At 61.3% G+C, this 13,795-nt stretch overlaps 1 protein-coding gene across 1 annotated transcript in view; it reads left to right on the top strand.

The window, feature by feature from the left end:
- The window catches only part of LOC140411190 (dynein axonemal heavy chain 8-like), a 2,783,184-nt gene that overhangs the window by 1,697,340 nt on the left and 1,072,049 nt on the right, over positions 1-13,795 (top strand). The window lies entirely within an intron of this gene.

The following is a 13,795-nucleotide window of genomic DNA, read 5'->3' as shown; positions in this document are numbered from 1 at the left end:
ACGGCGACCCAGGACAGTGACACACAGAGGATTGCGATCCAGGACAGTGTCACAGAGAGGACGCGACCCAGGACAGTGACACACAGAGGACGGCGTCCCAGGACAGTGACACTCAGAGGACGGCGATCCAGGACAGTGACACACAGAGGACGGCGACCCAGGACAGTGACACACGGACTACGGTGACCCAGGACAGTGACACACGGAGGACGGCGACCCAGGACAGTGACACACAGAGGACGGCGACCCAGGACAGTGACACACAGAGGACGGCGATCCAGGGCATTGACACACAGAGGATGGCGACCCAGGACAGTGACGCACAGAGGACGGCGACCCAGGACAGTGACACACGGACAACAGCGACCCAGGACAGTTACACACAGAGGACGGCGACCCAGGACAGTGACATACAGAGGATGGCGATCCAGGACAGTGTCACAGAGAGGACGCGACCCAGGACAGTGACACAGAGGACGGCGAACCATGACAGTGACGTACAGAGGACGCGACCCAGGACAGTGACCCACCGAAGACGCGACCCAGGACACTGACACACAGAGGACGGCGACCCAGGACAGTTACACACAGAGGACGGCGACCCAGTACAGTGACATACAGAGGATGGCGATCCAGGACAGTGTCACAGAGAGGACGCGACCCAGGACAGTGACACAGAGGACGGCGAACCAGGACAGTGACGTACAGAGGACGCGACCCAGGACAGTGACCCACAGAGGACGCGACCCAGGACACTGACAAACAGAAGACGCGACCCAGGACAGTCACACACAGAGGACGGTGACCCAGGACAGTGACGCACAAAGGACGCGATCCAGGACAGTGACGCTCTGAGGACGCGTCACAGGATAGTGACACACAGAGGACGGCGACCCAGGACAGTGACACACAGAGGACGGCGATCCCGGGCGGTGAGACACAGAGGATGGCATCCCAGGACAGTGACGCACAGAGGACGGCGACCCAGGGCAGTGACACACAGAGGATGACGATCCAGGACAGTGTCACAGAGAGGACGCGACCCAGGACAGTGACACAGAGGACGGCGAACCAGGACAGTGACGCACAGAGGACGCGACCCAGGACACTGACACACAGAGGACGGCGACCCAGGACAGTGACACTCAGAGGACGGCGATCCAGGACAGTGACACACAGAGGATTGCGATCCAGGACAGTGTCACAGAGAGGACGCGACCCAGTACAGTTACACACACAGACGGCGATCCAGGGCGGTGACACACAGAGGATGGCGACCCAGGACAGTGACGCACAGAGGACGGCGACCCAGGACAGTGACACACAGAGGATTGCGATCCAGGACAGTGTCACAGAGAGGACGCGACCCAGGACAGTGACACACAGAGGACGGCGTCCCAGGACAGTGACACTCAGAGGACGGCGATCCAGGACAGTGACACACAGAGGACGGCGACCCAGGACAGTGACACACGGACTACGGTGACCCAGGACAGTGACACACGGAGGACGGCGACCCAGGACAGTGACACACAGAGGACGGCGACCCAGGACAGTGACACACAGAGGACGGCGATCCAGGGCATTGACACACAGAGGATGGCGACCCAGGACAGTGACGCACAGAGGACGGCGACCCAGGACAGTGACACACGGACAACAGCGACCCAGGACAGTTACACACAGAGGACGGCGACCCAGGACAGTGACATACAGAGGATGGCGATCCAGGACAGTGTCACAGAGAGGACGCGACCCAGGACAGTGACACAGAGGACGGCGAACCATGACAGTGACGTACAGAGGACGCGACCCAGGACAGTGACCCACCGAAGACGCGACCCAGGACACTGACACACAGAGGACGGCGACCCAGGACAGTTACACACAGAGGACGGCGACCCAGGACAGTGACATACAGAGGATGGCGATCCAGGACAGTGTCACAGAGAGGACGCGACCCAGGACAGTGACACAGAGGACGGCGAACCAGGACAGTGACGTACAGAGGACGCGACCCAGGACAGTGACCCACAGAGGACGCGACCCAGGACACTGACAAACAGAAGACGCGACCCAGGACAGTCACACACAGAGGACGGTGACCCAGGACAGTGACGCACAAAGGACGCGATCCAGGACAGTGACGCTCTGAGGACGCGTCACAGGATAGTGACACACAGAGGACGGCGACCCAGGACAGTGACACACAGAGGACGGCGATCCCGGGCGGTGAGACACAGAGGATGGCATCCCAGGACAGTGACGCACAGAGGACGGCGACCCAGGGCAGTGACACACAGAGGATGACGATCCAGGACAGTGTCACAGAGAGGACGCGACCCAGGACAGTGACACAGAGGACGGCGAACCATGACAGTGACGTACAGAGGACGCGACCCAGGACAGTGACCCACCGAAGACGCGACCCAGGACACTGACACACAGAGGACGGCGACCCAGGACAGTTACACACAGAGGACGGCGACCCAGGACAGTGACATACAGAGGATGGCGATCCAGGACAGTGTCACAGAGAGGACGCGACCCAGGACAGTGACACAGAGGACGGCGAACCAGGACAGTGACGTACAGAGGACGCGACCCAGGACAGTGACCCACAGAGGACGCGACCCAGGACACTGACAAACAGAAGACGCGACCCAGGACAGTCACACACAGAGGACGGTGACCCAGGACAGTGACGCACAAAGGACGCGATCCAGGACAGTGACGCTCTGAGGACGCGTCACAGGATAGTGACACACAGAGGACGGCGACCCAGGACAGTGACACACAGAGGACGGCGATCCCGGGCGGTGAGACACAGAGGATGGCATCCCAGGACAGTGACGCACAGAGGACGGCGACCCAGGGCAGTGACACACAGAGGATGACGATCCAGGACAGTGTCACAGAGAGGACGCGACCCAGGACAGTGACACAGAGGACGGCGAACCAGGACAGTGACGCACAGAGGACGCGACCCAGGACACTGACACACAGAGGACGGCGACCCAGGACAGTGACACTCAGAGGACGGCGATCCAGGACAGTGACACACAGAGGATTGCGATCCAGGACAGTGTCACAGAGAGGACGCGACCCAGTACAGTTACACACACAGACGGCGATCCAGGGCGGTGACACACAGAGGATGGCGACCCAGGACAGTGACGCACAGAGGACGGCGACCCAGGACAGTGACACACAGAGGATTGCGATCCAGGACAGTGTCACAGAGAGGACGCGACCCAGGACAGTGACACACAGAGGACGGCGTCCCAGGACAGTGACACTCAGAGGACGGCGATCCAGGACAGTGACACACAGAGAACGGCGACCCAGGACAGTGACACACGGACTACGGTGACCCAGGACAGTGACACACGGAGGACGGCGACCCAGGACAGTGACACACAGAGGACGGCGACCCAGGACAGTGACACGCAGAGGACGGCGATCCAGGGCATTGACACACAGAGGATGGCGACCCAGGACAGTGACGCACAGAGGACGGCGACCCAGGACAGTGACACACGGACAACAGCGACCCAGGACAGTTACACACAGAGGACGGCGACCCAGGACAGTGACATACAGAGGATGGCGATCCAGGACAGTGTCACAGAGAGGACGCGACCCAGGACAGTGACACAGAGGACGGCGAACCATGACAGTGACGTACAGAGGACGCGACCCAGGACAGTGACCCACCGAAGACGCGACCCAGGACACTGACACACAGAGGACGGCGACCCAGGACAGTTACACACAGAGGACGGCGACCCAGGACAGTGACATACAGAGGATGGCGATCCAGGACAGTGTCACAGAGAGGACGCGACCCAGGACAGTGACACAGAGGACGGCGAACCAGGACAGTGACGTACAGAGGACGCGACCCAGGACAGTGACCCACAGAGGACGCGACCCAGGACACTGACAAACAGAAGACGCGACCCAGGACAGTCACACACAGAGGACGGTGACCCAGGACAGTGACGCACAAAGGACGCGATCCAGGACAGTGACGCTCTGAGGACGCGTCACAGGATAGTGACACACAGAGGACGGCGACCCAGGACTGTGACACACAGAGGACGGCGATCCCGGGCGGTGAGACACAGAGGATGGCATCCCAGGACAGTGACGCACAGAGGACGGCGACCCAGGGCAGTGACACACAGAGGATGACGATCCAGGACAGTGTCACAGAGAGGACGCGACCCAGGACAGTGACACAGAGGACGGCGAACCAGGACAGTGACGCACAGAGGACGCGACCCAGGACACTGACACACAGAGGACGGCGACCCAGGACAGTGACACTCAGAGGACGGCGATCCAGGACAGTGACACACAGAGGATTGCGATCCAGGAGAGTGTCACAGAGAGGACGCGACCCAGGACAGTGACACACAGAGGACGGCGTCCCAGGACAGTGACACTCAGAGGACGGCGATCCAGGACAGTGACACACAGAGGACGGCGACCCAGGACAGTGACACACGGACTACGGTGACCCAGGACAGTGACACATGGAGGACGGCGACCCAGGACAGTGACACACAGAGGACGGCGACCCAGGACAGTGACACACAGAGGACGGCGATCCAGGGCATTGACACACACAGGATGGCGACCCAGGACAGTGACGCACAGAGGACGGCGACCCAGGACAGTGACACACGGACGACGGCGACCCAGGACAGTGACACACGGACGACGGCGACCCAGGACAGTTACACACAGAGGATGGCGATCCAGGACAGTGTCACAGAGTGGACGCGACCCAGGACAGTGACACAGAGGACGGCGAACCAGGACAGTGACGTACAGAGGACGCGACCCAGGACAGTGACCCACAGAGGACGCGACCCAGGACACTGACACACAGAAGACGCGACCCAGGACAGTCACACACAGAGGTCGGTGTCCCAGGACAGTGATGCACAAAGGACGCGATCCAGGACAGTGACGCTCTGAGGACGCGTCACAGGATAGTGACACACAGAGGACGGCGACCCAGGACAGTGACACACAGAGGACGGCGATCCCGGGCGGTGAGACACAGAGGATGGCATCCCAGGACAGTGACGCACAGAGGACGGCGACCCAGGGCAGTGACACACAGAGGATGACGATCCAGGACAGTGTCACAGAGAGGACGCGACCCAGGACAGTGACACAGAGGACGGCGAACCAGGACAGTGACGCACAGAGGACGCGACACAGGACACTGACACACAGAGGACGGCGACCCAGGACAGTGACACGAAGAGGACGGCGATCCAGGACAGTGACACACAGAGGACGGCGACCCAGGACAGTGACACACGGAGGACGGCGACCCAGTACAGTGACACACAGAGACGGCGACCCAGGACAGTGACACACAGAGGATGGCGACCCAGACGGTGACACACAGAGGATGGCGATTAAGGACAGTGACACACAGAGGACGGCGACCCAGGACAGTGACACACGGAGGGCGCGACCCAGTACAGTTACACACACAGACGGCGATCCAGGGCGGTGACACACAGAGGATGGCGACCCAGGACAGTGACGCACAGAGGACGGCGACCCAGGACAGTGACACACAGAGGATTGCGATCCAGGACAGTGTCACAGAGAGGACGCGACCCAGGACAGTGACACACAGAGGACGGCGTCCCAGGACAGTGACACTCAGAGGACGGCGATCCAGGACAGTGACACACAGAGGACGGCGACCCAGGACAGTGACACACGGACTACGGTGACCCAGGACAGTGACACACGGAGGACGGCGACCCAGGACAGTGACACACAGAGGACGGCGACCCAGGACAGTGACACACAGAGGACGGCGATCCAGGGCATTGACACACAGAGGATGGCGACCCAGGACAGTGACGCACAGAGGACGGCGACCCAGGACAGTGACACACGGAAAACAGCGACCCAGGACAGTTACAAACAGAGGACGGCGACCCAGGACAGTGACATACAGAGGATGGCGATCCAGGACAGTGTCACAGAGAGGACGTGACCCAGGACAGTGACACAGAGGACGGCGAACCAGGACAGTGACGTACAGAGGACGCGACCCAGGACAGTGACCCACCGAGGACGCGACCCAGGACACTGACACACAGAGGACGGCGACCCAGGACAGTGACACACAAAGGACGGCAACCAAGGACAGTGACACACAGAGGACGGCGACCCTGGACAGTGACACACAGAAGACGCGACCCAGGACAGTCACACACAGAGGTCGGTGACCCAGGACAGTGACGCACAAAGGACGCGATCCAGGACAGTGACGCTCTGAGGACGCATCACAGGATAGTGACACACAGAGGACGGCGACCCAGGACAGTGACACACAGAGGACGGCGATCCCGGGCGGTGAGACACAGAGGATGGCATCCCAGGACAGTGATGCACAGAGGACGGCGACCCAGGGCAGTGACACACAGAGGATGGCGATCCAGGACAGTGTCACAGAGAGGACGCGACCCAGGACAGTGACACAGAGGACGGCGAACCAGGACAGTGACGCACAGAGGACGCGACCCAGGACAGTGACGCACAGAGGTCGCGACCCAGGACACTGACACACAGAGGACGGCGAACCAGGACAGTGACACTCAGAGGACGGCGATCCAGTACAGTGACACACAGAGGACGGCGACCCAGGACAGTGACACACGGAGGACGGCGACCCAGTACAGTGACACACAGAGACGGCGACCCAGGACTGTGACACACTGAGGATGGCGACCCAGACGGTGACACACAGAGGATGGCGATTAAGGACAGTGACACACAGAGGACGGCGACCCAGGACAGTGACACACGGAGGGCGCGACCCAGTACAGTTACAAACACAGACGGCGACACAGGACAGTGACACACGGACGACGGCGACCCAGGACAGTGACACACGGACGACGGCGACCCAGGACAGTTACACACAGAGGATGGCGATCCAGGACAGTGTCACAGAGAGGACGCGACCCAGGACAGTGACACAGAGGACGGCGAACCAGGACAGTGACGTACAGAGGACGCGACCCAGGACAGTGACCCACAGAGGACGCGACCCAGGACACTGACACACAGAAGACGCGACCCAGGGCAGTCACACACAGAGGTCGGTGACCCAGGACAGTGACGCACAAAGGACGCGATCCAGGACAGTGACGCTCTGAGGACGCGTCACAGGATAGTGACACACAGAGGACGGCGACCCAGGACAGTGACACACAGAGGACGGCGATCCCGGGCGGTGAGACACAGAGGATGGCATCCCAGGACAGTGACGCACAGAGGACGGCGACCCAGGGCAGTGACACACAGAGGATGACGATCCAGGACAGTGTCACAGAGAGGACGCGACCCAGGACAGTGACACAGAGGACGGCGAACCAGTACACTGACGCACAGAGGACGCGACACAGGACACTGACACACAGAGGACGGCGACCCAGGACAGTGACACTAAGAGGACGGCGATCCAGGACAGTGACACACAGAGGACGGCGACCCAGGACAGTGACACACGGAGGACGGCGACCCAGTACAGTGACACACAGAGACGGCGACCCAGGACAGTGACACACAGAGGATGGCGACCCAGACGGTGACACACAGAGGATGGCGATTAAGGACAGTGACACACAGAGGACGGCGACCCAGGACAGTGACACACGGAGGGCGCGACCCAGTACAGTTACACACACAGACGGCGATCCAGGGCGGTGACACACAGAGGATGGCGACCCAGGACAGTGACGCACAGAGGACGGCGACCCAGGACAGTGACACACAGAGGATTGCGATCCAGGACAGTGTCACAGAGAGGACGCGACCCAGGACAGTGACACACAGAGGACGGCGTCCCAGGACAGTGACACTCAGAGGACGGCGATCCAGGACAGTGACACACAGAGGACGGCGACCCAGGACAGTGACACACGGACTACGGTGACCCAGGACAGTGACACACGGAGGACGGCGACCCAGGACAGTGACACACAGAGGACGGCGACCCAGGACAGTGACACACAGAGGACGGCGATCCAGGGCATTGACACACAGAGGATGGCGACCCAGGACAGTGACGCACAGAGGACGGCGACCCAGGACAGTGACACACGGACAACAGCGACCCAGGACAGTTACACACAGAGGACGGCGACCCAGGACAGTGACATACAGAGGATGGCGATCCAGGACAGTGTCACAGAGAGGACGTGACCCAGGACAGTGACACAGAGGACGGCGAACCAGGACAGTGACGTACAGAGGACGCGACCCAGGACAGTGACCCACCGAGGACGCGACCCAGGACACTGACACACAGAGGACGGCGACCCAGGACAGTGACACACAAAGGACGGCGACCAAGGACAGTGACACACAGAGGACGGCGACCCTGGACAGTGACACACAGAAGACGCGACCCAGGACAGTCACACACAGAGGTCGGTGACCCAGGACAGTGACGCACAAAGGACGCGATCCAGGACAGTGACGCTCTGAGGACGCATCACAGGATAGTGACACACAGAGGACGGCGACCCAGGACAGTGACACACAGAGGACGGCGATCCCGGGCGGTGAGACACAGAGGATGGCATCCCAGGACAGTGATGCACAGAGGACGGCGGCCCAGGGCAGTGACACACAGAGGATGGCGATCCAGGACAGTGTCACAGAGAGGACGCGACCCAGGACAGTGACACCGAGGACGGCGAACCAGGACAGTGACGCACAGAGGACGCGACCCAGGACAGTGACGCACAGAGGTCGCGACCCAGGACACTGACACACAGAGGACGGCGACCCAGGACAGTGACACTCAGAGGACGGCGATCCAGGACAGTGACACACAGAGGACGGCGACCCAGGACAGTGACACACGGAGGACGGCGACCCAGTACAGTGACACACAGAGACGGCGACCCAGGACAGTGACACACTGAGGATGGCGACCCAGACGGTGACACACAGAGGATGGCGATTAAGGACAGTGACACACAGAGGACGGCGACCCAGGACAGTGACACACGGAGGGCGCGACCCAGTACAGTTACACACACAGACGGCGACACAGGACAGTGACACACAGAGGCGGCGACCCAGGTCAGTGACACACAGAGGATGGCGATCCAGGACAGTGACACACAGAGGACGGCGACCCAGGACAGTGACACACAGTGGGCCCGTCCCAGGACAGTGAAACACAGAGGACGGCGACCCAGGACAGTGACACACGGAGGGCGCGACCCAGGACAGTGAAACACAGAGACGGCGACCCAGGACAGTGACACACAGAGACGGCGACCCAGGACAGTGAAACACAGAGGACGGCGAGCCAGGACAGTGACACACAGAGGACGCGACCCAGGACAGTCACACACAGAGGTCGGTGACCCAGGACAGTGACGCATATCGGACGCGATCCAGGACAGTGACGCTCTGAGGACGCGTCACAGGACAGTGACACACAGAGGACGGCGACCCAGGACAGTGACACAGAGAGGACGGCGACCCAGGACAGTGACACACGGAGGACGGCAACCCAGGACAGTGACACACAGAGGACGGCGACACAGGACAGTGACACACGGAGGACGGCAATCCAGGACAGTGACACACAGAGGACGGTAACCCAGGACAGTGACACACAGAGGATGGCGATCCAGGACAGTGTCACAGAGAGGACGCGACCCAGGACAGTGACACACAGAGGACCGCGACCCAGGACAGTGACACTCAGAGGACGGCGATCCAGGACAGTGACTCACAGAGGACGGCGACCCAGGACAGTGACACACGGACTACGGTGACCCAGGACAGTGACACAAGGAGGACGGCGACCCAGGACAGTGACACACAGAAGACGGCGACCCAGGACAGTGACACACAGAGGACGGCGATCCAGGGCGGTGACACACAGAGGATGGCGACCCAGGACAGTGACGCACAGAGGACGGCGACCCAGGACAGTGACACACGGACGACGGCGAACCAGGACAGTTACACACAGAGAACGGCGACCCAGGACAGTGACATACAGAGGATGGCGATCCAGGACAGTGTCACAGAGAGGACGCGACCCAGGACAGTGACACAGAGGACGGCGAACCAGGACAGTGACGTATAGAGGACGCGACCCAGGACAGTGACCCACAGAGGACGCGACCCAGGACACTGACACACAAAGGACGGCGACCCAGGACAGTGACACACAAAGGACGGCCACCAAGGACAGTGACACACAGAGGACGGCGACCCAGGACAGTGACACACAGAAGACGCGACCCAGGACAGTCACACACAGAGGTCGGTGACCCAGGACAGTGACGCACAAAGGACGCGATCCAGGACAGTGACGCTCTGAGGGCGCGTCACAGGATAGTGACACACAGAGGACGGCGACCCAGGACAGTGACACACAGAGGACGGCGATCCCGGGCGGTGAGACACAGAGGATGGCATCCCAGGACAGTGACGCACAGAGGACGGCGACCCAGGGCAGTGACACACAGAGGATGGCGATCCAGGACAGTGTCACAGAGAGGACGCGACCCAGGACAGTGACACAGAGGACGGCGAACCAGGACAGTGACGCACAGAGGACGCGACCCAGGACAGTGACGCACAAAGGACGCGACCCAGGATACTGACACACAGAGGACGGCGACCCAGGACAGTGACACTCAGAGGACGGCGATCCAGGACAGTGACACACAGAGGACGGCGACCCAGGACAGTGACACACGGAGGACGGCGACCCAGTACAGTGACACACAGAGACAGCGACCCAGGACAGTGACACACAGAGGATGGCGACCCAGACGGTGACACACAGAGGATGGCGATGAAGGACAGTGACACACAGAGGACGGCGACCCAGGACAGTGACACACGGAGGGCGCGACCCAGTACAGTTACACACACAGACGGCGACCCAGGACAGTGACACACAGAGGCGGCGACCCAGGACAGTGACACACAGAGGATGGCGATCCAGGACAGTGACACACAGAGGACGGCGACCCAGGACAGTGACACACAGAGGGCGCGTCCCAGGACAGTGAAACACAGAGGACGGCGACCCAGGACAGTGACACACGGAGGGCGCGACCGAGGACAGTGACACACAGAGACGGCGACCCAGGACAGTGACACACAGAGACGGCGACACAGAACAGTGACACACAGAGGACGGCGACCCAGGACAGTGACACAGAGAGGACGGCGACCCAGGACAGTGACACACAGAGGATGGCGACCCAGGACAGTGGCGCACAGAGGACGGCGACCCAGGACAGTGACACACAGAGGATTGCGATCCAGGACAGTGTCACATAGAGGACGCGACCCAGGACAGTGACACACAGAGGACGGCGATCCAGGACAGTGACACACAGAGGACGGCGACCCAGGACAGTGACACACGGACTACGGTGACCCAGGACAGTGACACACGGAGGACGGCGACCCAGGACAGTGACACACAGAGGACGGCGACCCAGGACAGTGACACACAGAGGACGGCGATCCAGGGCATTGACACACAGAGGATGGCGACCCAGGACAGTGACGCACAGAGGACGGCGACCCAGGACAGTGACACACGGACGACGGCGACCCAGGACAGTTACACACAGAGGACGGCGACCCAGGACAGTGACATACAGAGGATGGCGATCCAGGACAGTGTCACAGAGAGGACGCGACCCAGGACAGTGACATACAGAGGATGGCGATCCAGGACAGTGTCACACAGAGGACGGCGAACCAGGACAGTGACGTACAGAGGACGTGACCCAGGACAGTGACCCACAGAGGACGCGACCCAGGACACTGACACACAGAAGACGCGACCCAGGACAGTCACACACAGAGGACGGTGACCCAGGACAGTGACGCACAAAGGACGCGATCCAGGACAGTGACGCTCTGAGGACGCGTCACAGGATAGTGACACACAGAGGACGGCGACCCAGGACAGTGACACACAGAGGACGGCGATCCCGGGCGGTGAGACACAGAGGATGGCATCCCAGGACAGTGACGCACAGAGGACGGCGACCCAGGGCAGTGACACACAGAGGATGACGATCCAGGACAGTGTCACAGAGAGGACGCGACCCAGGCCAGTGACAGAGAGGACGGCGAACCAGGACAGTGACGCACAGAAGACGCGACCCAGGACACTGACACACAGAGGACGGCGACCCAGGACAGTGACACTCAGAGGACGGCGATCCAGGACAGTGACACACAGAGGATTGCGATCCAGGACAGTGTCACAGAGAGGACGGCGACCCAGGACAGTGACACACGGACTACGGTGACCCAGGACAGTGACACACGGAGGACGGCGACCCAGGACAGTGACACACAGAGGACGGCGACCCAGGACAGTGACACACAGAGGACGGCGATCCAGGGCATTGACACACAGAGGATGGCGACCCAGGACAGTGACGCACAGAGGACGGCGACCCAGGACAGTGACACACGGACGACGGCGACCCAGGACAGTGACACACAGAGGACGGCGACCCAGGACAGTTACACACAGAGGATGGCGATCCAGGACAGTGTCACAGAGAGGACGCGACCCAGGACAGTGACACAGAGGACGGCGAACCAGGACAGTGACGTACAGAGGACGCGACCCAGGACAGTGACCCACAGAGGACGCGACCCAGGACACTGACACACAGAAGACGCGACCCAGGAGAGTCACACACAGAGGTCGGTGACCCAGGACAGTGACGCACAAAGGACGCGATCCAGGACAGTGACGCTCTGAGGACGCGTCACAGGATAGTGACACACAGAGGACGGCGACCCAGGACAGTGACACACAGAGGACGGCGATCCCGGGCGGTGAGACACAGAGGATGGCATCCCAGGACAGTGACGCACAGAGGACGGCGACCCAGGGCAGTGACACACAGAGGATGACGATCCAGGACAGTGTCACAGAGAGGACGCGACCCAGGACAGTGACACAGAGGACGGCGAACCAGGACAGTGACGCACAGAGGACGCGACACAGGACACTGACACACAGAGGACGGCGACCCAGGACAGTGACACGAAGAGGACGGCGATCCAGGACAGTGACACACAGAGGACGGAGACCCAGGACAGTGACACACGGAGGACGGCGACCCAGTACAGTGACACACAGAGACGGCGACCCAGGACAGTGACACACAGAGGATGGCGACCCAGACGGTGACACACAGAGGATGGCGATTAAGGACAGTGACACACAGAGGACGGCGACCCAGGACAGTGACACACGGAGGGCGCGACCCAGTACAGTTACACACACAGACGGCGATCCAGGGCGGTGACACACAGAGGATGGCGACCCAGGACAGTGACGCACAGAGGACGGCGACCCAGGACAGTGACACACAGAGGATTGCGATCCAGGACAGTGTCACAGAGAGGACGCGACCCAGGACAGTGACACACAGAGGACGGCGTCCCAGGACAGTGACACTCAGAGGACGGCGATCCAGGACAGTGACACACAGAGGACGGCGACCCAGGACAGTGACACACGGACTACGGTGACCCAGGACAGTGACACACGGAGGACGGCGACCCAGGACAGTGACACACAGAGGACGGCGACCCAGACGGTGACACACAGAGGATGGCGATGAAGGACAGTGACACACAGAGGACGGCGACCCAGGACAGTGACACACGGAGGGCGCGACCCAGTACAGTTACACACACAGACGGCGACCCAGGACAG

The sequence above is a fragment of the Scyliorhinus torazame genome, chromosome 4, assembly GCF_047496885.1.
Source record: "Scyliorhinus torazame isolate Kashiwa2021f chromosome 4, sScyTor2.1, whole genome shotgun sequence".
NCBI lineage: Eukaryota > Metazoa > Chordata > Chondrichthyes > Carcharhiniformes > Scyliorhinidae > Scyliorhinus > Scyliorhinus torazame.
This window is presented reverse-complemented; position numbering and strand designations above follow the sequence as displayed.